The 22,821-nt window shown below is 46.0% G+C and overlaps 6 non-coding genes and 24 pseudogenes across 6 annotated transcripts; all 30 read right to left on the minus strand.

The window, feature by feature from the left end:
- Positions 1-173: 173 nt before the first annotated feature.
- LOC136724752 (5S ribosomal RNA) lies at positions 174-292 on the minus strand. The gene has a single exon (XR_010807225.1). It is a non-coding gene; the product is annotated as a 5S ribosomal RNA (ribosomal RNA).
- Positions 293-521: 229 nt separating this feature from the next.
- On the minus strand, positions 522-640 carry LOC136724801 (uncharacterized; annotated as a pseudogene).
- A 210-nt stretch (positions 641-850) lies between these two features.
- On the minus strand, positions 851-969 carry LOC136724749 (5S ribosomal RNA). Its single transcript, XR_010807222.1, has one exon. It is a non-coding gene; the product is annotated as a 5S ribosomal RNA (ribosomal RNA).
- A 220-nt stretch (positions 970-1,189) lies between these two features.
- LOC136724774 (uncharacterized) lies at positions 1,190-1,308 on the minus strand (annotated as a pseudogene).
- Positions 1,309-1,532: 224 nt separating this feature from the next.
- Positions 1,533-1,651, minus strand: LOC136724786 (uncharacterized; annotated as a pseudogene).
- A 210-nt stretch (positions 1,652-1,861) lies between these two features.
- On the minus strand, positions 1,862-1,980 carry LOC136724750 (5S ribosomal RNA). The gene has a single exon (XR_010807223.1). It is a non-coding gene; the product is annotated as a 5S ribosomal RNA (ribosomal RNA).
- Positions 1,981-2,204: 224 nt separating this feature from the next.
- LOC136724791 (uncharacterized) lies at positions 2,205-2,323 on the minus strand (annotated as a pseudogene).
- A 210-nt stretch (positions 2,324-2,533) lies between these two features.
- Positions 2,534-2,652, minus strand: LOC136724779 (uncharacterized; annotated as a pseudogene).
- Positions 2,653-2,876: 224 nt separating this feature from the next.
- LOC136724787 (uncharacterized) lies at positions 2,877-2,995 on the minus strand (annotated as a pseudogene).
- A 209-nt stretch (positions 2,996-3,204) lies between these two features.
- LOC136724795 (uncharacterized) lies at positions 3,205-3,322 on the minus strand (annotated as a pseudogene).
- Positions 3,323-3,877: 555 nt separating this feature from the next.
- On the minus strand, positions 3,878-3,996 carry LOC136724780 (uncharacterized; annotated as a pseudogene).
- A 220-nt stretch (positions 3,997-4,216) lies between these two features.
- LOC136724764 (uncharacterized) lies at positions 4,217-4,335 on the minus strand (annotated as a pseudogene).
- A 224-nt stretch (positions 4,336-4,559) lies between these two features.
- On the minus strand, positions 4,560-4,678 carry LOC136724789 (uncharacterized; annotated as a pseudogene).
- A 209-nt stretch (positions 4,679-4,887) lies between these two features.
- On the minus strand, positions 4,888-5,005 carry LOC136724735 (uncharacterized; annotated as a pseudogene).
- Positions 5,006-5,225: 220 nt separating this feature from the next.
- On the minus strand, positions 5,226-5,344 carry LOC136724763 (uncharacterized; annotated as a pseudogene).
- A 225-nt stretch (positions 5,345-5,569) lies between these two features.
- LOC136724739 (uncharacterized) lies at positions 5,570-5,688 on the minus strand (annotated as a pseudogene).
- Positions 5,689-5,904: 216 nt separating this feature from the next.
- LOC136724734 (5S ribosomal RNA) lies at positions 5,905-6,023 on the minus strand. Its single transcript, XR_010807220.1, has one exon. It is a non-coding gene; the product is annotated as a 5S ribosomal RNA (ribosomal RNA).
- A 221-nt stretch (positions 6,024-6,244) lies between these two features.
- Positions 6,245-6,363, minus strand: LOC136724748 (uncharacterized; annotated as a pseudogene).
- Positions 6,364-6,578: 215 nt separating this feature from the next.
- LOC136724770 (uncharacterized) lies at positions 6,579-6,697 on the minus strand (annotated as a pseudogene).
- A 215-nt stretch (positions 6,698-6,912) lies between these two features.
- Positions 6,913-7,031, minus strand: LOC136724797 (uncharacterized; annotated as a pseudogene).
- A 219-nt stretch (positions 7,032-7,250) lies between these two features.
- On the minus strand, positions 7,251-7,369 carry LOC136724775 (uncharacterized; annotated as a pseudogene).
- A 216-nt stretch (positions 7,370-7,585) lies between these two features.
- LOC136724768 (uncharacterized) lies at positions 7,586-7,704 on the minus strand (annotated as a pseudogene).
- Positions 7,705-7,928: 224 nt separating this feature from the next.
- Positions 7,929-8,047, minus strand: LOC136724798 (uncharacterized; annotated as a pseudogene).
- Positions 8,048-8,255: 208 nt separating this feature from the next.
- On the minus strand, positions 8,256-8,374 carry LOC136724759 (5S ribosomal RNA). Its single transcript, XR_010807230.1, has one exon. It is a non-coding gene; the product is annotated as a 5S ribosomal RNA (ribosomal RNA).
- Positions 8,375-8,597: 223 nt separating this feature from the next.
- LOC136724762 (uncharacterized) lies at positions 8,598-8,716 on the minus strand (annotated as a pseudogene).
- Positions 8,717-8,941: 225 nt separating this feature from the next.
- LOC136724790 (uncharacterized) lies at positions 8,942-9,060 on the minus strand (annotated as a pseudogene).
- Positions 9,061-9,269: 209 nt separating this feature from the next.
- Positions 9,270-9,388, minus strand: LOC136724751 (5S ribosomal RNA). Its single transcript, XR_010807224.1, has one exon. It is a non-coding gene; the product is annotated as a 5S ribosomal RNA (ribosomal RNA).
- A 219-nt stretch (positions 9,389-9,607) lies between these two features.
- Positions 9,608-9,726, minus strand: LOC136724744 (uncharacterized; annotated as a pseudogene).
- A 211-nt stretch (positions 9,727-9,937) lies between these two features.
- On the minus strand, positions 9,938-10,056 carry LOC136724769 (uncharacterized; annotated as a pseudogene).
- Positions 10,057-10,271: 215 nt separating this feature from the next.
- On the minus strand, positions 10,272-10,390 carry LOC136724742 (uncharacterized; annotated as a pseudogene).
- Positions 10,391-22,821: the final 12,431 nt, after the last annotated feature.

Here is a 22,821-nt window from a genome sequence, read left to right on the forward strand (position 1 = left end):
GGAACTTCCAGCAAAAAAAAAAAAAAAAAAAAAAAAGAAAAATGGATGGAAAAATATCAGTGCAGCAAAGGGTGTTGACAGTAGCTGGATACGTGTACAATTCTTCAATTAAATCTCCTGCAGACAGAAAGAGAGAATTAAGAGCTACGATAAAGTTACCCAGGACACGTAAAAGCTTGCAGCACCAGGTATTTCCAGGAGGTCTCCCATCCAAGTACTGACCAGGTCCTGCCCCGTTTAGCTTCCGAGATCTTACGCGATCGGGCGCGTTCAGGACGGTGTGGCCGCAAGCCGAGAGGCCTGGCTGCATGATGTCTCTTAAAGGTTGGCGGGTATTGACGGAACTTCCAGCAAAAAAAAAAAAAAAAAAAAAAAAAAAAAAAAGAAAAATGGATGGAAAAATATCAGTGCAGCAAAGGGTGTTGACAGTAGCTGGGTACGTGTACAATACTTCAATTATATCTCCTCCAGACAGATAGAGAGTATTAAGAGCTACGATAAAGTTACCCAGGAGACGTAAAAGCTAGCAGCACCAGGTACTTCCAGGAGGTCTCACATTCATGTACTGACCAGGTCCTGCCCCGTATAGCTTCCGAGATCTGACGAGATCGGGCGCGTTCAGGATGGTGTGGCCGCAAGCCGAGATGCCTGGCTGCATGATGTCTCTTAAAGGCTGGCGGGTATTGACGGAACTGCCAGCAAAAAAAAAAAAGAAAAATAGAGGGAAATATACCAGTGCAGCAAAGGGTGTTGAAAGTAGCCGGGTACGTGTACAATTCTTCAATTATATCTCCTGGAGACAGAAAGAGAGTATTAAGAGCTACAATGAAGTTACCCAGGAGACGTAAAAAGCTTGCAGCACCTGGTATTTCTAGGAGGTCTCCCATCCAAGTACTGACCAGGCCCTGCCCCGTTTAGCTTCCGAGATCTGACGAGATCGGGCGCATTCAGGACGGTGTGGCCACAAGCCGAAAGGCCTGGCTGCATGATGTCTCTTAAAGGTTGGCGGGTATTGACGGAACTTCCAGCAAAAAAAAAAAAAAAAAAAATAGAAAAATGGAGGGAAAAATATCAGTGCAGGAAAGGGTGTTGAAAGTAGCCGGGTACGTGTACAATTCTTCAATTATATCTCCTGGAGACAGAAAGAGAGTATTAAGAGCTACGATGAAGTTACCCAGGAGACGTAAAAAGCTTGCAGCACCTGGTATTTCTAGGAGGTCTACCATCCAAGTACTGACCAGGCCCTGCCCCGTTTAGTTTCCGAGATCTGACGAGATCGGGCGCATTCAAGACGGTGTGGCCACAAGCCGAAAGGCCTGGCTGCATGATGTCTCTTAAAGGTTGGCGGGTATTGACGGAACTTCCAGCAAGAAATAAAAATAAAAAAAGAAAAAAGAAAAATGGATGGAAAAATATCAGTGCAGCAAAGGGTGTTGACAGTAGCTGGATACGTGTACAATACTTCAATTATATCTCCTCCAGACAGAGAGAGAGTATTAAGAGCTACGATAAAGTTACCCAGGAGACGTAAAAGCTTGCAGCACTAGGTATTTCCAGGAGGTCTCACATTCATGTACTGACCAGGTCCTGCCCCGTTTAGCTTCCGAGATCTGACGAGATCGGGCGCGTTCAGGATGGTGTGGCCGCAAGCCGAGATGCCTGGCTGCATGATGTCTCTTAAAGGCTGGCGGGTATTGACGGAACTTCCAGGAAAAAAAAAAAAGAAAAATAGAGGGAAATATACCAGTGCAGCAAAGGGTGTTGAAAGTAGCCGGGTACGTGTACAATTCTTCAATTATATCTCCTGGAGACAGAAAGAGAGTATTAAGAGCTACGATGAAGTCACCCAGGAGACGTAAAAAGCTTGCAGCACCTGGTATTTCTAGGAGGTCTCCCATCCAAGTACTGACCAGGCCCTGCCCCGTTTAGCTTCCGAGATCTGACGAGATCGGGCGCATTCAGGACGGTGTGGCCACAAGCCGAAAGGCCTGGCTGCATGATGTCTCTTAAAGGTTGGCGGGTATTGACGGAACTTCCAGCAAAAAAGAAAAAGAAAAAAAGAAAAAAGAAAAATGGATGGAAAAATATCAGTGCAGCAAAGGGTGTTGACAGTAGCTGGATACGTGTACAATACTTCAATTATATCTCCTCCAGACAGAGAGAGAGTATTAAGAGCTACGATAAAGTTACCCAGGACACGTAAAAGCTTGCAGCACTAGGTATTTCCAGGAGGTCTCACATTCATGTACTGACCAGGTCCTGCCCCGTTTAGCTTCCGAGATCTGACGAGATCGGGAGCGTTCAGGATGGTGTGGCCGCAAGCCGAGATGCCTGGCTGCATGATGTCTCTTAAAGGCTGGCGGGTATTGACGGAACTTCCAGCAAAAAAAAAAAAGAAAAATAGAGGGAAATATACCAGTGCAGCAAAGGGTGTTGAAAGTAGCCGGGTACGTGTACAATTCTTCAATTATATCTCCTGGAGACAGAAAGAGAGTATTAAGAGCTACGATGAAGTTACCCAGGAGACGTAAAAAGCTTGCAGCACCTGGTATTTCTAGGAGGTCTCCCATCCAAGTACTGACCAGACCCTGCCCCGTTCAGCTTCCGAGATCTTACGCGATCGGGCGCATTCAGGACGGTGTGGCCACAAGCCGAAAGGCCTGGCTGCATGATGTCTCTTAAAGGTTGGCGGGTATTGACGGAACTTCCAGCAAAAAAAATAAAAAATAAAATAAAAAAGAAAAATGGATGGAAAAATATCAGTGCAGCAAAGGGTGTTGACAGTAGCTGGATACGTGTACAATACTTCAATTATATCTCCACCAGACAGAGAGAGAGTATTAAGAGCTACGATAAAGTTACCCAGGAGACGTAAAAGCTTGCAGCACTAGGTATTTCCAGGAGGTCTCACATTCATGTACTGACCAGGTCCTGCCCCGTTTAGCTTCCGAGATCTGACGAGATCGGGCGCGTTCAGGATGGTGTGGCCGCAAGCCGAGATGCCTGGCTACATGATGTCTCTTAAAGGCTGGCGGGTATTGACGGAACTGCCAGCAAAAAAAAAAAGAAAAATACAGGGAAATATACCAGTGCAGCAAAGGGTGTTGAAAGTAGCCGGGTACGTGTACAATTCTTCAATTATATCTCCTGGAGACAGAAAGAGAGTATTAAGAGCTACGATGAAGTTACCCAGGAGACGTAAAAAGCTTGCAGCACTGGTATTTCTAGGAGGTCTCCCATCCAAGTACTGACCAGACCCTGCCCCGTTCAGCTTCCGAGATCTGACGAGATCGGGCGCATTCAGGACGGTGTGGCCACAAGCCGAAAGGCCTGGCTGCATGATGTCTCTTAAAGGTTGGCGGGTATTGACGGAACTTCCAGCAAAAGAAAAAAAAAAAAAAAATAGAAAATTGGAGGGAAAAATATCAGTGCAGGAAAGGGGGTTGAAAGTAGCCGGGTACGTGTACAATTCTTCAATTATATCTCCTGCAGACTGAGAGAGAGTATTAAGAGCTACGATAAAGTTACCCAGGAGACGTAAAAGCTTGCAGCACCTGGTATTTCCAGGAGGTCTCACATTCAAGGACTGACCAGGTCCTGCCCCGTTTAGCTTCCGAGATCTGACGATATCATGCGCATTCAGGACGGTGTGGCCGAAAGCCGAGAGGCCCGGCTGCATGATGTCTCTTTAAGGCTGGCGGGTATTGACGGAACTTCCAGCAAAAAAAAAAAGAAAAAAGAAAAATGGAGGGAAAAATATCAGTGCAGCAAAGGGTTTTGAAAGTAGCCGGGTACGTGTACAATTCTTCAATAATATCTCCTACAGACTGAAAGAGAGTATTAAGAGCTATGATGAAGTTACCCAGGAGACGTAAAAAGCTTGCAGCACCTGGTATTTCTAGGAGGTCTCCCATCCAAGTACTGACCAGACCCTGCCCCGTTCAGCTTCCGAGATCTTACGCGATCGGGCGCATTCAGGACGGTGTGGCCACAAGCCGAAAGGCCTGGCTGCATGATGTCTCTTAAAGGTTGGCGGGTATTGACGGAACTTCCAGCAAAAAAAAAAAAAAAAAAAATAGAAAAATGGAGGGAAAAATATCAGTGCAGGAAAGGGTGTTGAAAGTAGCCGGGTACGTGTACAATTCTTCAATTATATCTCCTGGAGACAGAAAGAGAGTATTAAGAGCTACGATGAAGTTACCCAGGAGACGTAAAAAGCTTGCAGCACCTGGTATTTCTAGGAGGTCTCCCATCCAAGTACTGACCAGGCCCTGCCCCGTTTAGCTTCCGAGATCTGACGAGATCGGGCGCGTTCAGGACGGTGTGGCCAAAAGCCGAAAGGCCTGGCTGCATGATGTCTCTTAAAGGTTGGCGGGTATTGACGGAACTTCCAGCAAAAAATAAAAATAAAAAAAGAAAAAAGAAAAATGGATGGAAAAATATCAGTGCAGCAAAGGGTGTTGACAGTAGCTGGATACGTGTACAATACTTCAATTATATCTCCACCAGACAGAGAGAGAGTATTAAGAGCTACGATAAAGTTACCCAGGAGACGTAAAAGCTTGCAGCACTAGGTATTTCCAGGAGGTCTCACATTCATGTACTGACCAGGTCCTGCCCCGTTTAGCTTCCGAGATCTGACGAGATCGGGCGCGTTCAGGATGGTGTGGCCGCAAGCCGAGATGCCTGGCTACATGATGTCTCTTAAAGGCTGGCGGGTATTGACGGAACTGCCAGCAAAAAAAAAAAGAAAAATACAGGGAAATATACCAGTGCAGCAAAGGGTGTTGAAAGTAGCCGGGTACGTGTACAATTCTTCAATTATATCTCCTGGAGACAGAAAGAGAGTATTAAGAGCTACGATGAAGTTACCCAGGAGACGTAAAAAGCTTGCAGCACTGGTATTTCTAGGAGGTCTCCCATCCAAGTACTGACCAGACCCTGCCCCGTTCAGCTTCCGAGATCTTACGCGATCGGGCGCATTCAGGACGGTGTGGCCACAAGCCGAAAGGCCTGGCTGCATGATGTCTCTTAAAGGTTGGCGGGTATTGACGGAACTTCCAGCAAAAAAAAAAAAAAAAAAAATAGAAAAATGGAGGGAAAAATATCAGTGCAGGAAAGGGTGTTGAAAGTAGCCGGGTACGTGTACAATTCTTCAATTATATCTCCTGGAGACAGAAAGAGAGTATTAAGAGCTACGATGAAGTTACCCAGGAGACGTAAAAAGCTTGCAGCACCTGGTATTTCTAGGAGGTCTCCCATCCAAGTACTGACCAGGCCCTGCCCCGTTTAGCTTCCGAGATCTGACGAGATTGGGCGCGTTCAGGACGGTGTGGCCACAAGCCGAAAGGCCTGGCTGCATGATGTCTCTTAAAGGTTGGCGGGTATTGACGGAACTTCCAGCAAAAAATAAAAATAAAAAAATAAAAAATAAAAATGGATGGAAAAATATCAGTGCAGCAAAGGGTGTTGACAGTAGCTGGATACGTGTACAATACTTCAATTATATCTCCACCAGACAGAGAGAGAGTATTAAGAGCTACGATAAAGTTACCCAGGAGACGTAAAAAGCTTGCAGCACCTGGTATTTCTAGGAGGTCTCACATTCAAGTACTGACCAGGTCCTGCCCCGTTTAGCTTCCGAGATCTGACGATATCATGCGCATTCAGGACGGTGTGGCCACAAGCCGAGAGGCCCGGCTGCATGATGTCTCTTTAAGGCTGGCGGGTATTGACGGAACTTCCAGCAAAAAAAAAAAGAAAAAAGAAAAATGGAGGGAAAAATATCAGTGCAGCAAAGGGTTTTGAAAGTAGCCGGGTACGTGTACAATTCTTCAATAATATCTCCTACAGACTGAAAGAGAGTATTAAGAGCTATGATGAAGTTACCCAGGAGACGTAAAAAGCTTGCAGCACCTGGTATTTCCAGGAGGTCACCCATCCAAGTACTGACCAGGCCCTGCCCCGCTTAGCTTCCGAGATCTGATGAGATCGGGCGTGTTCAGGACGGTGTGGCCGCAAGCCAAGAGGCCTGTCTGCATGATGTCTCTTAAAGGCTGGCGGGTATTGACGGAACTTCCAGCAAAAAATAAAAAATAAATAAATAGAAAAATGGAGGGAAAAATATCAGTGCAGGACAGGGTGTTGAAAGTAGCCGGGTACATGTACAATTCTTCAATTATATCTCCTCCAGACTGAATGAGAGTATTAAGAGCTACGCTGAAGTTACCCAGGAGATGTAAAAAGCTTTCAGCACCTGGTATTTCCAGGAGGTCAACCATCCAATTACTGACCAGGCCCTGCCCAGTTTTTCTTCCGAGATCTGACGAGATCTTGCGTCTTCAGGACGGTGTGGCCTCAAGCCAAGAGGCCTGGCTGCATGATGTCTCTTAAAGGCTGGAGGGTATTGATGGAACTTCCAGCAAGAAACAAAAGAAAAAAGAAAAATGGAGGGAAAAATATCAGTGCAGCAAAGCGTGTTGAAGGTAGCCGGGTACGTGTACAATTCTTCAATTATATCTCCTCCAGACAGATAGAGAGTATTAAGAGCTACGATAAAGTTACCCAGGAGACGTAAAAGCTTGCAGCACCAGGTATTTCCAGGAGGTCTCACATTCAAGTACTGACCAGGTCCTGCCCCGTTTAGCTTCCGAGATCTGACGAGATCGGGCGAGTTCAGGACGGTGTGGCCGCAAGCCGAGATGTCTGGCTGCATGATGTCTCTTAAAGGCTGGCGTGTATAGACGGAATTTCCAGCAAAAAAAAAAAAAAAAAAGAAAAATGGATGGAAAAATATCAGTGCAGGAAAGGGTGTTGAAAGTATCCGGGTACGTGTACAATTCTTCAAATATATCTCCTCCAGACAGATAGAGAGTATTAAGAGCTACGATAAAGTTACCCAGGAGACGTAAAAGCTTGCAGCACCAGGTATTTCCAGGAGGTCTCACATTCATGTACTGACCAGGTCCTGCCCCGTTTAGCTTCCAAGATCTGACGAGATCGGGCGAGTTCAGGATGGTGTGGCCGCAAGCCGAGATGCCTGGCTGCATGATGTCTCTTAAAGGCTGGCGGGTATTGACGGAACTTCCAGCAAAAAAAAAAAAAAAAAAATAGAAAACTGGAGGGAAAAATATCAGTGCAGGAAAGGGTGTTGAAAGTAGCCGGGTACGTGTACAATTCTTCAATTATATCTCCTGGAGACAGAAAGAGAGTATTAAGAGCTACGATGAAGTTACCCAGGAGACGTAAAAAGCTTTAAGCACCTGGTATTTCTAGGAGGTCTCCCATCCAAGTACTGACCAGGCCCTGCCCCGTTTAGCTTCCGAGATCTGACGAGATCGGGCGCATTCAGGACGGTGTGGCCACAAGCCGAAAGGCCTGGCTGCATGATGTCTCTTAAAGGTTGGCGGGTATTGACAGAACTTCCAGCAAAAAAAAAAAAAAAAAAAGAAAAATGGATGGAAAAATATCAGTGCAGCAAAGGGTGTTGACAGTAGCTGGGTACGTGTACAATTCTTCAATTATATCTCCTCCAGACAGAAAGAAAGAACTAAGAGCTACGATAAAGTTACCCAGGAGACGTAAAATCTTGCAGCACCAGGTATTTCCAGGAGGTCTCCCATCCAAGTACTGACCAGGTCCTGCCCCGTTTAGCTTCCGAGATCTTACGAGATCGGGCGAATTCAGGACGGTGTGGCCACAAGCCGAAAGGCCTGGCTGCATGATGTCTCTTAAAGGTTGGCGGGTATTGACGGAACTTCCAGCAAAAAAAAAAAAGAAAAAAAGAAAAAAGAAAAATGGATGGAAAAATATCAGTGCAGCAAAGGGTGTTGACAGTAGCTGGATACGTGTACAATACTTCAATTATATCTCCTCCAGACAGAGAGAGAGTATTGAGAGCTACGATAAAGTTACCCAGGAGACGTAAAAGCTTGCAGCACTAGGTATTTCCAGGAGGTCTCACTTTCATGTACTGACCAGGTCCTGCCCCGTTTAGCTTCCGAGATCTGACGAGATCGGGCGCGTTCAGGATGGTGTGGCCGCAAGCCGAGATGCCTGGCTGCATGATGTCTCTTAAAGGCTGGGGGTATTGACGGAACTGCCACCAAAAAAAAAAGGAACAATAGAGGGAAATATACCAGTGCAGCAAAGGGTGTTGAAAGTAGCCGGGTACGTGTACAATTCTTCAATTATATCTCCTGGAGACAGAAAGAGAGTATTAAGAGCTACGATGAAGTTACCCAGGAGACGTAAAAAGCTTGCAGCACCTGGTATTTCTAGGAGGTCTCCCATCCAAGTACTGACCAGGCCCTGCCCCATTTAGCTTCCGAGATCTGACGAGATCGGACGCATTCAGGACGGTGTGGCCGCAAGCCAAGAGGCCTGGCTGCATGATGTCTCTTAAAGGTTGGCGGGTATTGACGGAACTTCCAGCAAAAAAAAAAAAAAAAAAAAAAAAAAGAAAAATGGATGGAAAAATATCAGTGCAGCAAAGGGTGTTGACAGTAGCTGGGTACGTGTACAATACTTCAATTATATCTCCTCCAGACAGAGAGAGAGTATTGAGAGCTACGATAAAGTTACCCAGGAGACGTAAAAGCTTGCAGCACCTGGTATTTCTAGGAGGTCTCCCATCCAAGTACTGACCAGGCCCTGCCCCGTTTAGCTTCCAAGATCTGACGAGATCGGGCACATTCAGGACGGTGTGGCCACAAGCCGAAAGGCCTGGCTGCATGATGTCTCTTAAAGGTTGGCGGGTATTGACAGAACTTCCAGCAAAAAAAAAAAAAAAAAAAAAAAAAAAAGAAAAATGGATGGAAAAATATCAGTGCAGCAAAGGGTGTTGACAGTAGCTGGATACGTGTACAATACTTCAATTATATCTCCTCCAGACAGAGAGAGAGTATTGAGAGCTACGATAAAGTTACCCAGGAGATGTAAAAGCTTGCAGCACTAGGTATTTCCAGGAGGTCTCACATTCATGTACTGACCAGGTCCTGCCCCGTTTAGCTTCCGAGATCTGACGAGATCGGGCGCGTTCAGGATGGTGTGGCCGCAAGCCGAGATGCCTGGCTGCATGATGTCTCTTAAAGGCTGGCGGGTATTGACGGAACTGCCACCAAAAAAAAAAGGAACAATAGAGGGAAATATACCAGTGCAGCAAAGGGTGTTGAAAGTAGCCGGGTACGTGTACAATTCTTCAATTATATCTCCTGGAGACAGAAAGAGAGTATTAAGAGCTACGATGAAGTTACCCAGGAGACGTAAAAAGCTTGCAGCACCTGGTATTTCTAGGAGGTCTCCCATCCAAGTACTGACCAGGTCCTGCCCCGTTTAGCTTCCGAGATCTGACGAGATCGGGCGCGTTCAGGATGGTGTGGCCGCAAGCCGAGATGCCTGGCTGCATGATGTCTCTTAAAGGCTGGCGGGTATTGACGGAATTTCCAGCAAAAAAAAAAAAAAAAAAATAGAAAAATGGAGGGAAAAATATCAGTGCAGGAAAGGGTGTTGAAAGTAGCCGGGTACGTGTACAATTCTTCAATTATGTCTTCTCCAGACAGAAAGAGAGTATTAAGAGCTACGATGAAGTTCCCCAGGAGACGTAAAAAGCTGGCAGCACCTGGTATTTCCAGGAGATCTCCCATCGAAGTACTGACCAGGCCCTGCCCCGTTTAGTTTCCGAGATCTGACGAGATCGGGCGTGTTCAGGACTTTGTGTCCGCAAGCCGAGAGGCCTGGCTGCATGATGTCTCTTAAAGGTTGGCGGGTATTGACGGAACTTCCAGCAAAAAAAAAAAAAAGAAAAATGGATGGAAAAATATCAGTGCAGCAAAGGGTGTTGAAAGTAGCCGGGTACATGTACAATTCTTCAATTATATCTCCTGCAGACTGAAAGAGAGTATTAAGAGCTACGATGAAGTTACCCAGGAGACGAAAAAGCTAGCAGCACCTGGTATTTCCAGGAGGTCTCCCATCAAAGTACTGACCAGGCCCTGCCCCGTTTAGCTTCCGAGATCTGACGAGATCGGGCGCGTTCAGGCCGGTGTGGCCTCAAGCCAAGAGGCCTGGCTGCATGATGTCTCTTAAAGGCTGGAGGTTATTGACGGAACTTCCAGCAAAATAAAAAAGAAAAAAGAAAAATGGAGGGAAAAATATCAGTGCAGCAAAGGGTGTTGAAAGTAGCCGGGTATGTGTACAATTCTTCAATTATATCTCCTCCAGACAGAAAGAGAGTATTTAGAGCTACGATAAAGTTACCCAGGAGACGAAATAACTTGCAGCACCTGATATCTCCAGGAGGTCACCCATCCAAGTACTGACGAACCCTTGCCCCGTTTAGCTTCCGAGATCTGATGAGATTGGGCGCGTTCAGGACGGTGTGGCCGCAAGCCAAGAGGCCTGGCTGCATGATGTCTCTTAAAGGCTGACGGCTATTGACGGAACTTCCAGCAAAAAAAAAATGGATAAAGAAAAATGGAGGGAAAAATATCAGTGCAGCAATGGGTGTTGAAAGTAGCCGGGTACGTGTACAATACTTCAATTATATCTCCTCCAGACAGAAAGAGAGTATTAAGAGCTACGATGAACTCACCTAAAGGATTATTAGGAACACCATACTAATACTGTGTTTGACCCTCTTTCGCCTTCAGAACTGCTTTAATTCTACATGGCATTGATTCAACAAGGTGCTGAAAGCATTCTTTAGAAATGTTGGCCCATATTGATAGGATAGCATCTTGCAGTTGATGGAGATTTGTGGGATGCACATCCAGGGCACGAAGCTCCCGTTCCACCACATCCCAAAGATGCTCTATTGGGTTGAGATCTGGTGACTGTGGGGGCCAGTTTAGTACAGTGAACTCATTGTCATGTTCAAGAAACCAATTTGAAATGATTCGACCTTTGTGACATGGTGCATTATCCTGCTGGAAGTAGCCATCAGAGGATGGGTACATGGTGGTCAAAAAGGGATGGACATGGTCAGAAACAATGCTCAGGTAGGCCGTAGCATTTAAACGATGCCCAATTGGCACTAAGGGGCCTAAAGTGTGCCAAGAAGACATCCCCCACACCATTACACCACCACCACCAGCCTGCACAGTGGTAACAAGACATGATGGATCCATGTTCTCATTCTGTTTACGCCAAATTCTGACTCTACCATCTGAATGTCTCACCTCTTTTTCCTATTTGTAGTGGAGATGAGTGGTACCCGGTGGGGTCTTCTGCTGTTGTAGCCCATCCGCCTCAAGGTTGTACGTGTTGTGGCTTCACAAATGCTTTGCTGCATACCTCGGTTGTAGCGAGTGGTTATTTCAGTCAAAGTTGCTCTTCTATCAGCTTGAATCAGTCGGCCCATTCTCCTCTGACCTCTAGCATCAACAAGGCATTTTCGCCCACAGGACTGCCGCATACTGGATGTTTTTCCCTTTTCACACCATTCTTTGTAAACCCTAGAAATGGTTGTGCGTGAAAATCCCAGTAACTGAGCAGATTGTGAAATACTCAGACCGGCCCGTCTGGCACCAACAACCATGCCACGCTCAAAATTGCTTAAATCACCTTTCATTCCCATTCAGACATTCAGTTTGGAGTTCAGGAGATTGTCTTGACCAGGACCACACCCCTAAATGCATTGAAGCAACTGCCATGTGATTGGTTGATTAGATAATTGCATTAATGAGAAATTGAACAGGTGTTCCTAATAATCCTTTAGGTGAGTGTATATGTATGTATGTTTATGTATGTCCAATTGCTTTGACAATACAAATGAAATGAATTGAGAGAGAGAGAGAGAGAGAGAGAGAGGAATATGAGCTCCTAAAAAACATTTGTTTTTATACATAAGCGGATTTAATTTGTGATTTACAAATGAATATATAGCACTATAAACATACACAGAAGACATGGAATAGAAATTCAGAAGAAAAAGTATTCAAAAAATAATAATTTTAAGAGAAACACAAAAAGAAGAAAGCAGAGAGACAGTTCAGGAAGAAAAGTCAGAAAAGAAAAGCTGAAGACAAGAATTGGAGGTAAGAGACAAATAATTAAACAAAAAAATATGTATTAATAAAATAAATAAGCATTCTCAGTAGTTGACTCAGCCAATGAAAATGCAGAGCTCCGATTTGAATAGAGTGACAGTAGGAGAGAGCCCAACTGCCACTGAGACTGATAGAAATCTATCGAACAGCAGTCTGACTGCAGAGCTGCCTTTTGAAATCCGATACCCTGAAGACATTCGCTCTGCACAGGCTAAGAAGGACTACAAACAAGCTGTGATGAGAGCATCTCCTGAGACCCTCATTCTAGACTACACCGGTAAAGGAGAAAACAGGGTCAAGAACAATCTACTGTTCTACACCGCCTTTCACAAAACCCTGTGCCAGACATACCCCAATAACAACAAGAGGGGCATTAGCAGAGGCAGGCAGATCTCAGTGCTGGTAGAGAAAGACACAGACAGTGTGATGCTCACTTTTAATGTATACCACAACGGGACCATCATGGTGCAGGGCAGCGAGAGCAGCCTGGACCAATTAGCTCTCGGCTTCCACACCTCAAAGCAGCAGACTGAGGTAGAGAAACAAGAGCCAGAGCCGGCCACCCTGCAGTCTGCCCCCAGCCACACGGAGCCAGACAGTGCCCCATCTCCCACAGACTGCCCCCCTGTCTCCCCAAAACTCTCCAGCAACATTAAAACACTAAAGGAATGCCTATCAGTGCTGGAGCTGGAGTTTGCGGAGTTCAGGGAGCAGACCTTGAGCACCCTGGCCCAGACCTCCTTGTGCGATCAGCTCCGGGATGAGATGCACAGACTAAAGATGCAGCACAAGGCTGAGATCCATGAGCTGAGAGCAGCAGTGAGAGACCTGGAGGAGCAGAGCCAAACCCTGAGGACGGAGCTGCGCAGAGCGAGGGAGGAGCTGACCAGGACACCCCAGCACAGCCAGCTAAGGAGCCTGCAGAGCCAGCTGGAGGAGCTAAGAGAGGAGCTACACATCACTGGAGCACAGAGACTGCACTGCACTGACCCCACAACACCTCCAACCCCTGACGCACCCACTGATCCACCCACACTCCCCACCACTCCTGACACACCCACTATCACCAGACCTGCCACTAATACACAACCCCCTGAAACGCCACTCCCCCAAAACACACCCGCTGCCCCCACCACTCCCGACGCAAACCCGGAGTGGCAGGTCAACGCAGAGGTGGTCATTCTGAGCGAATCCAATGGGAAGTTCCTGGTTGAGAGGCGCCTCTTCCCTGGGCGAAAAGTGAAAAAGCTTTGGTGCTCCACAGCACAGAGAGCCCTGGAGCTGCTCTCCAAGAGGAGGCTTTGCCAAGTCAAACACATCCTCATCCACACCGGCACTAACGACCTGAGTGCCCGCAGGGGCGATGTGGCCTCAGCCCTGAGACAGGTAGCAACGAAAGCCACAGAGGAATTCCCAACTGCCAAAATTTCCATCTCCACACTGCTGCCCCGCACAGACGTGCCCCTGCACATCATCCAGGCCATCAACGCAGAAGTGTCCCGAAGATGTGCCCTCCTCCCCAACGTCCACCTGGCACACCACTGAGACATCCAGCCACATCACCTGTATGACCACGTCCACCTCAACAAGACGGGTGTGAGGATCATCTCAAAGGTCCTCAAGGACACAACCCTGGGCCGAAACCCCACACACCCCCACCTCGAGACCAGGAGCAAACCCCCCAGCCCCCGGCCACATCCCCAGCCACCGGCTCCACCCCAGCCCCAGCCCCTGAGACCCCGCGGCCCCATTCCCCACCCCCCCATCCCCAGAGGGCCCGTCCAGCACAGCAGAGCGGACAGCCGGGGACCAGCACAGCCACACAGCCACGCAGCAGCGGCTTCCAGAGCCTGGAGGCCCGATGCTGCCCAGCTGGCCCAGATAAGGCAACTCCTCAGTGTCATCTGTACCACACTGCTGAGTTAACTGAGCCTCAACACACATATATATGGTTGTGGAGATGGAGAGTAAGAAAAAATGTGATTTAATTATTCTGATATTTTGATGCAAAGATAAAATCTTTGAGTGATTATTATGTATATCCATATATAATTATTAATAGTAATATAATATCAGTTGTAGACCACAAATTAAACTTTCTTATGTAGAAGAGACAAGTATAATAAAATATATTAACATGTCCTTTAAAATAAGCAGTTGGAATATGCAGGGTTTACGCTCCTCAACTTTTGGAATGAAGAGCACAGGCCCTGAACTGATCAACACTGTAAATAGTTCAGATGTTTTCATTCTTGTAGAGACTTGGTGCTGTGCAGATATGTCTATACACTGGATGGATACAATGGATACAGGGAGCTGATTGTGCCCTCCTATAAAAAACCCAAAGTCAGGTGTGGCAGGGCCTCGTGGGGGATTATCGTGTGGTACAGGGAGGAGCTCCGAGCAGCCCTATGCCCAGTACAGAGAGGAGACACACACCTGTGGATGAAAATCAGAAAAGACACCCTACAAAATAACACAGATATATACCTATGTGCAATTTATATGCCACCCGCAGACTCCCCCTACTATAATGAGGAAGGCTTTCATGAGCTTCAAAACGAAATCTGCCACTTCCAGACCCTGGGCTCTGTACTGCTGTGTGGCGATCTCAATGCCAGGACTGGCAGAGAGATGGACTACATCAATACAGAGGGGAACACACACCTGTTCGGAGACTCCCCGCTGTGCCACACACACACCTCCACACTGACACAGCCACGACAGCGTGGTAAACAAGAGCAGGAAGCAGGTAGTGCGCCTATGTAAAAGCCTGGGTCTATATATCATCAATGGCAGGACCAGGGGGTACTCTCTGGGGAGATTCACATACTGCTCGGCTCTGGGCAGCAGTGTGGTGGACTACGCCATAACTGACCTGGACCCACAAGCCAACAATGCGTTTATAGTCAGACAACAATCTCCACTATCAGACCACAGCCAAATAACACTTTACCTAAAAAGATCAGCGCAGCCACAAGTCAGAGCCAAACTTCCCACAAAACTGGTCTCCCTGCCACCCAGTTAGAGATGGTCAGAGCCCAGCACAGAGAACTACACAAGAGCCCTGAATAGTGATGAGATTGAAAACATGTTAGACAGATATCAATCCTCACACTATCAAATAAACCAAAACGGAATAAACTCAGCCACCAAAACACTGAATGAAATATTTGAGAGACTGGCTTTAAAATCAAACATTAAAACAATTAAAAACCAAAATATGAAATCGTCTAAAAGAAAAAAAGAACAGTGGTGTGACCAGGAGTGTGAAACTTCTAGGAAACACCTGAGACATCTCTCCAACACTAAACACAGAGAGCCCGACAACCAGGAGGCTCGCCTCAGCTACTGCCAGGCCCTGCGGCACTACAAGCAACTCCTCAGTAAGAAAAAAGACCACTATATGGGCAGAATAAATACCCCAAAAACAAAAAATGAAATACCAATTCAAAATGGAGAAATCTGGAAAACACACTTTGAAAAACTTTACCAAAATGTTGAAAACAATCCAAAGCCAGAACAGGTTAAAATATTAAAAAACCTAAATAAATTGGAAGAAATCATTAAGAATAACCAAAATCCCTTAGATAACCCATTTACAATACAGGAACTAAAACATCAACTCAAAATCCTCAAACCCAGGAAAGCCAGCGGCCCCGACAGCATCAGCCCTGAGATGCTGAAGCACAGCAGCCCGCAGCTGCAGGAGGCTCTGCTCAAACTCTTTAACCTGGTGCTGAGAGCCGGGTGTTTCCCTGAGGTCGGGAATCAAGGATTGATCACCCCGATTTTTAAAAGTGGAGACAAATTAGACCCCAATAACTACTGGGGCAGCTGTGTGAGCAGTAACCTGGGGAAGGTGTTCTGCAGTATCATCAACGCCCAGATACTGGCCTTCCTTACCAAGCACAGTGTCCTGAATAAGAGTCAGATTGGCTTCCTACCAAAACACCGCACAACCGATCATATTTACACTCTACACACCCTCATAAATAAATATACCCAAAACAATAAAGGAAAAATATTTGCCTGTTTTGTAGACTTTAGAAAGGCATTTGACTCAATCTGGCACAAGGGATTATTTTATAAACTTCTACAGAGTGGTGTAGGGGGTAAAGTTTATGACATCATTAAATCAATGTATTCTGAAAACAAATGCGGAGTTCAAATTGGCAACTCAAGAACAGAGTTCTTCACTCAGGGGCGGGGAGTGAGACAGGGCTGCAGTCTGAGTCCAACACTGTTCAACATCTACATCATCGAGTTGGCCACAGTGTTGGAGCAGTCTGACGCCCGCAGCCTAACTCTCCATGACACAGAGATCAAGTTCCTGCTCTACGCAGACGACCTGGTGCTGCTGTCGCCCACAGAGCAGGGGCTTCAGCAGAACCTGGCGCTGCTAGAGCAGTACTGTCAGAAATGGGCCCTGGCAGTCAATCTGGACAAGACCAGAGTTATGGTTTTCCAGAAAAAAGCCCCATCTCAGGGAAACAGGTACCGCTTCACTCTGGGCAGCACTGGATTAGAGCACTGCACCAGATACAACTACCTTGGCCTGACCATCAGTGCGTCAGGGAGCTTCAGCCTGGCTATAAACGCATTAAAAGACAAGGCACGCCGGGCATTTTATGCCATAAAGACACAATTTGGGAAAACAACAATACCAATAACTATTTGGATTAAAATATTAAACTCCATCATCCAACCAATCCTGCTATATGGGAGCGAAGTGTGGGGTCCCCTCATGAACCTCAATAACAGCAATTGGGACAAAAGCCCCATGGAAATATTCCACCTAGAATTTAATAAAAACATCTTACACGTACACAGAAACGCCCCCACGGCTCTGAGGCTCACAGAGCCCGAACACACAATGACCAAAACAACTACAATTGGGAAAATTGACATGTACCTGAAAAGCAAATACACAAAAGATTAGAGACACGAATTAGAATTACAAAACAAATTGGAATGCTACCGGGCCCTGAATAGAAACATTACATTGGCTGAATACTTAAAAATCCAAAATATAAAAGAGAGACAAAATCTAACTAAATACAGGCTCAGTGACCACAGCCTCGCCATTGAAAAAGGCCGCTACAGAAAATTCTGGGTTGCCAGAGAAGAGCGGCTGTGCAGCCAGTGTGACCTAGGGGAGGTCGAAACACAGGCGCATTTCCTGCTGTCCTGCCCTAAATACACAAAAATCAGGGAGACATACTTTAAAATATTAAAAATGCATATCCCTGAGTTCAGCATGATCCCCGATTGCTGCAAACTCCCCGTCCTGCTGGGAGAGGAGGAGCGCACTGCCTTCTTAGCAGCGCAATATGTATCCACCTGCCACAGCCTGCGAGACAGTGTGTAGACACCAGCCTGTGGCACTCCATTTGCAAAACAAAATAAAAACAGTGATTTTTCTGATGTCATGACACAAATTTTGATACAAACAACAAATATGGTTTATATCCTACTTAATTTTATTTCAATGTGTACTATATTTGTTCCACTGAATCTTGTATTGCAATGTTTTGTCTTGATTGATAGAACATTTGTATCTGCTTTGGCAATATTGTGATAGATCATGCCAATAAAGCACCTTTGAATTGAATTGAAATGAATTGACAGACAGACAGACAGACACACGCACACACACACACACACACACACACACACACACACACACACACACAGAGCCAGCCAGCCAGACAGCCAGCCAGCTCAGCCATGACATCACGAGCCTCTCTCAGCTGACTGCTATGACATCACAGAGCACGTACATTCCGTTGCTTGCCGTCTGTCAACCACTCAGTCACTGCCAGCCAGACTGGCTGGCTGGCTGGATGGGGGGGCTGCTTGCTGCTGCTGCGTATCTTAGCAAGCTAATTTGCCTGACCGGCCTTCCTACTCCTATGCCCAAATGCCCACCTAAGCCTCGTTTGTAATGCATGTCATTGTATTTCAAAAAGGAATCTGGAAATAGTAAACCTATTTTCTTTATTTGAATGTATTAAAGATCACATTTTATTACATTTTCTTTTTCTGTACTTCATTACATTATATTGAGATTCATAATTCTATTATTTATTTTCCGTATGTATGTATGTATGTATTATTGTATGGAAGGAAAGTTAGAAATGATTTTCTCAAACCTGTTTTTCTCTCTTGTATACTTAAGAAAGATAAGGTCAAGCTAGAAGGTCAGGAGGCCATAAGGTAGTTTGATTTCTGTTTGTTATTTACGATGAGAACCTTGGAGACAATGTCAAACGGTATGACCTACGTGCCTGTTCCTTAAAACCATGTGTAGATCTATGAACTCTGTTCTATAATGAAATATGTTCTGCTTAGTTAGCCTTTAAGATAACATAGTAATGATTTTCTAGCATGTATGTATGTATGTATGTATATATTGAGTCGACAGTGAAGGTTTTGGTTGGGGAAAATTAAACTGAAAACATAGGGGTGGAATGTAGTGACGTAGATGACCCTATGGAGGGTGAGGAACCCAGCACTAGCAGGGTGGGTGAGAATCCATTCATAGAGACCCCTGAAGCTGACAATGTAGAAGTGTCAGTGTTAGAGGGACTCCCCACTGATTTTGGCAGCGCACAGGTGCGAGATCTCACTCTACACTATGCTAAAGAAAATGTGAAGGTAGTAAATGGGACCCCTATGACTACTGCAGACCCGCCAACAGCTTATCCTTATTTTATGGTAAAAAATGACCTATTGTACCGTGTAAATAAGATAGGGGTGGACATTGTGGAGCAATTGCTAGTTCCCACCCCATTCAGACGAACAGTTCTCAATCTGGCACATGGGCATATCCTGGGGGGACATCTGGGGATGGACAAAACCAAGGATAGACTCCTGAGGAGGTTTTACTGGCCAGGCGTACATGCAGACGTGACAGAACATTGTAGCTCATGTCCTGAATGTCAACTACATGCTCCTAAACCAGCCTTCAGAAGCCCACTGGTCCCTTTGCCCATCATAGAGACCCCCTTTGCTAGGATAGCTATGGATGTGGTGGGACCTCTCCCAAAATCAGCCAGAGGGCATCAGTATATACTGGTTATTTTGGATTATGCCACCAGGTACCCAGAAGCCATTCCACTGCGGACCATGGCTTCAAAAGGTATTGCAAAAGAGCTAATGTTGATGTGTAGTAGGGTGGGGATACCGAGGGAGATATTAACAGATCAGGGCACACCCTTTATGTCTAAGGTTATGACCGATCTGTGTAAATTGTTGCAGGTTAAGCAGTTGAGAACATCAGTCTACCACCCACAAACAGATGGGTTGGTTGAGAGATTTAATAGGACCCTGAAGTCCATGCTAAGAAAGGTAATCGATAAGGATGGGAAAAATTGGGAATTCATGCTGCCCTACTTGATGTCTGCCATTAGGGAAGTCCCACAGGCTTCCCTGGGCTTTTCGCCTTTTGAACTGTTATATGGGAGGCACCCCAGGGGGATATTAGACATAGCCCGTGAAACGTGGGAACACGAGTCCACTCCTTTCCGGAGTGTAGTCGAGCACATCAATGCTATGCAAGAGAGAATAGCCACAGTCACTCCCATTGTGAGAGAGCACCTAAGGCAGGCACAGGAACACCAACAATTCGCCTATAATCGTCAGGCTACACTGAGGGTGTTCCAGCCTGGTGATAGGGTGTTGGTGTTGGTTCCCACTGTAGAATGTAAATTTCTGGCTACGTGGATGGGACCTTATGAGATTATAGAGCGAATACGGGAAGTGAACTATAAGGTTCAGCAACCCGGCCGCCGACCCCCAGAACAAATATATCATGTCAACTTAATAAAAGCCTGGAAGGACAGGGAAGTGTTGATGTTGACTTACCCCCCTCAGCCACTAGGGACACCGAAGGTGAATATTGCAGCTGCCTTGTCACCTGACCAGTTGAAGGAGGTGAACGACTTGATAATACGTAATAGGGAAGTTTTCTCAGGCATACCGGGGCGTACCCATTTAGTCTCTCACAACATTGTGTCTCTCCCAGGAAAGAAGGTAAATATGAGGCCTTACAGGGTACCAGAAGCTCGCAGGAACACTATTAGAAATGAGGTTAAGGAAATGCTGGAGGCAGGGGTTATTGAAGAATCCCACAGTGAGTGGTCCAGCCCTATAGTCATGGTTTCCAAACCTGATGGCTCCTGGAGATTCTGTAATGATTTTAGAAAGGTTAATGAAATTTCAAAGTTTGATGCATACCCAATGCCCCAAGTAGATGAATTGTTAGAGAATATTGGGAATGCTCGCTATATTTCAACTATTGACTTAGCCAAGGGCTACTGGCAGATTCCCTTGACCCCGGGTGCCAAAGAAAAAACAGCCTTTGCAACCCCAGATGGTCTGTTTCACTACACAGTGATGCCCTTTGGCCTGCATGGTGCTCCTGCCACCTTTCAAAGGTTGATGGACCACATACTTAGACCACACAGGACGTATGCGGCAGCATATTTAGATGATGTGGTCATTCACAGTCCAGATTGGGAATCACATTTGTCTCAGCTCCAAGCGGTATTGGATTCAATACATGCAGCAGGCCTGATGGCTAATCCAACCAAATGCAATTTGGGGTTGGAAGAGGCCAAATACTTGGGCTATACAGTAGGGAGGGGTATGGTGAAACCCCAAATATCCAAGGTTGAAGCCATAAACTCTTGGCCTAGGCCTGTCAATAAAAAGCAGGTTAGGGCATTTTTAGGGTTAACTGGGTATTACCGGAGGTTTATTCCCAACTATGCTACCTTAGCGGCCCCTCTGACTGATATGACTAAGGCTACAGAACCCAATATGGTTAGATGGGGTGATACAGCAAACCGGGCTTTCCGGAGCCTACAGGAGGCGCTCTGCCGCAACCCCGTTTTAATGGTACCTGACTTTCAGAAAGAATTTATAGTCCAGACGGACGCCTCTGAGGTGGGGATCGGAGTGGTTTTGTCCCAAAGAATGGGTGATCATGAACACCCGGTGTTGTTCCTTAGCAGAAAGTTGGAATCCAATGAAATAAATTATTTGGTAGTTGAAGAAGAATGTTTGGCAGTGAAGTGGGCTTTGGACAGTCTTCGATACTATTTGTTGGGCAGGCACTTCACCCTGATCACTGACCATGCCCCCCTCACTTGGATGCATCGTTCGAAAGACAGGAATGCCCGTGTGATGAGGTGGTTTTTGAGTCTCCAACATTTTCATTTCACCCTGCAGCACAGGCCAGGGAAGGCCATGGGGAATGTTGATGGGCTGTCCCGGGTGCATGCTTTTTTGCGGCTGTCGCTCGACCTATGGGGTCGCAGCTGGGGGGGAGGATGTGGGACAAACCAAGGGGCAGGGTCATACATGGCAGACATGTCAGGCCAGGTCTGCTGCAAGGTCTGCACTCTAGGGAAGAAAACCGACCCTAGACAACTACACTCCCCAGAAACCCTCAGGCAGCCTAATGTGGTCACTTGGTGCTACTTCCTCAATTATTCACCAAGTATATAAGGCGGAAAGATAGAGTCAAGCTAGAAGGTCAGGCCAGAAGCTAGTTTGATTTCTGTTTGTTATTTACGATGAGAACCTTGGAAACAATGTCAAACGGTATGACCTACGTGCCTGTTCCCTAAAACCATGTGTAGACCTATGGACTCTGTTCTATAATGATATATGTTCTGCTTAGTTAGCCTTTAAGACAACATAGTAATGACTTTCTAGCATGTATGCATGTATGTATGTATATATATATATATATATATATATATATATATATATGTATGTATGAATGTATGTATGTCCAATTGCTTTGACAATAGAAATGAATTGAATTGAGAGGGAGAGAGAGAGAGAGAGAGAGAGAGAGAGAGAGACAGACAGACTGAAAAACAGACAAACAGACACACACACACACACACAGACATACACACACACACACAGAGCCAGCCAGCCAGCCAGCTCAGCGATGACATCACGAGCCTCTCTCAGCTGACTGCTATGACATCACAGAGCACGTACATTCCGTTGCTTGCCGTCTGACAACCACTCAGTCACTGCCAGCCAGACTGGCTGGCTGGCTGGATGTGGGGGATGCTTGCTGCTGCTGCGTACCTTAGCAAGCTTATTTGCTTGACCGGCCTTCCAACTCCTCTGCCCACATGCCCACCTATGCCCGATCTGCTGTTCACCTGGTCACAGCTCCGCCCCAACAAGGCAGATTCTCCCAAAAATGGTACAAACTGATCCACGTTCCCCTCCACGGAAAGCTTTAGCCCAAAATAAGGGACAAATTCTGTAACAACATAATGGATGCCCACCCAACCTGTGACAAAACTGAGAAAAAAGAAAAACACCAGTCCTCCTGGGGGAGGGACACACAGCCACCCTGGCTGCCCAATATGTCAGCACCTACCACAGCCTGAGGGACACAGTGACACACGAGCACCGGCTGTAAATATAATGTAAATACTTGTTTGTTATGCATGTCATTGTATTTCAAAAAAGGAATCTGGAAATAGTAAACCTATTTTCTTTATTTGTATGTATTAAAGATCACATTTTTTTACATTTTAATTTTCTGTACTTCATTACATCTTATTGTGATTCATAATTCTATTATTTATTTTCCGTGTAGATGTATGTATGTATGTATGTATGTATGTATGTATGTATGTATATGTATGTATGTCCAATTGCTTTGACAATACAAATGAATTGAATTGAGAGGGAGAGAGAGAAAGAGAGAGAGAGAGAGAGAGAGAGAGAGAGA

Source organism: Amia ocellicauda, unplaced genomic scaffold (assembly GCF_036373705.1).
Source record: "Amia ocellicauda isolate fAmiCal2 unplaced genomic scaffold, fAmiCal2.hap1 HAP1_SCAFFOLD_193, whole genome shotgun sequence".
In the NCBI taxonomy this organism is placed as follows: Eukaryota; Metazoa; Chordata; class Actinopteri; order Amiiformes; family Amiidae; genus Amia; species Amia ocellicauda.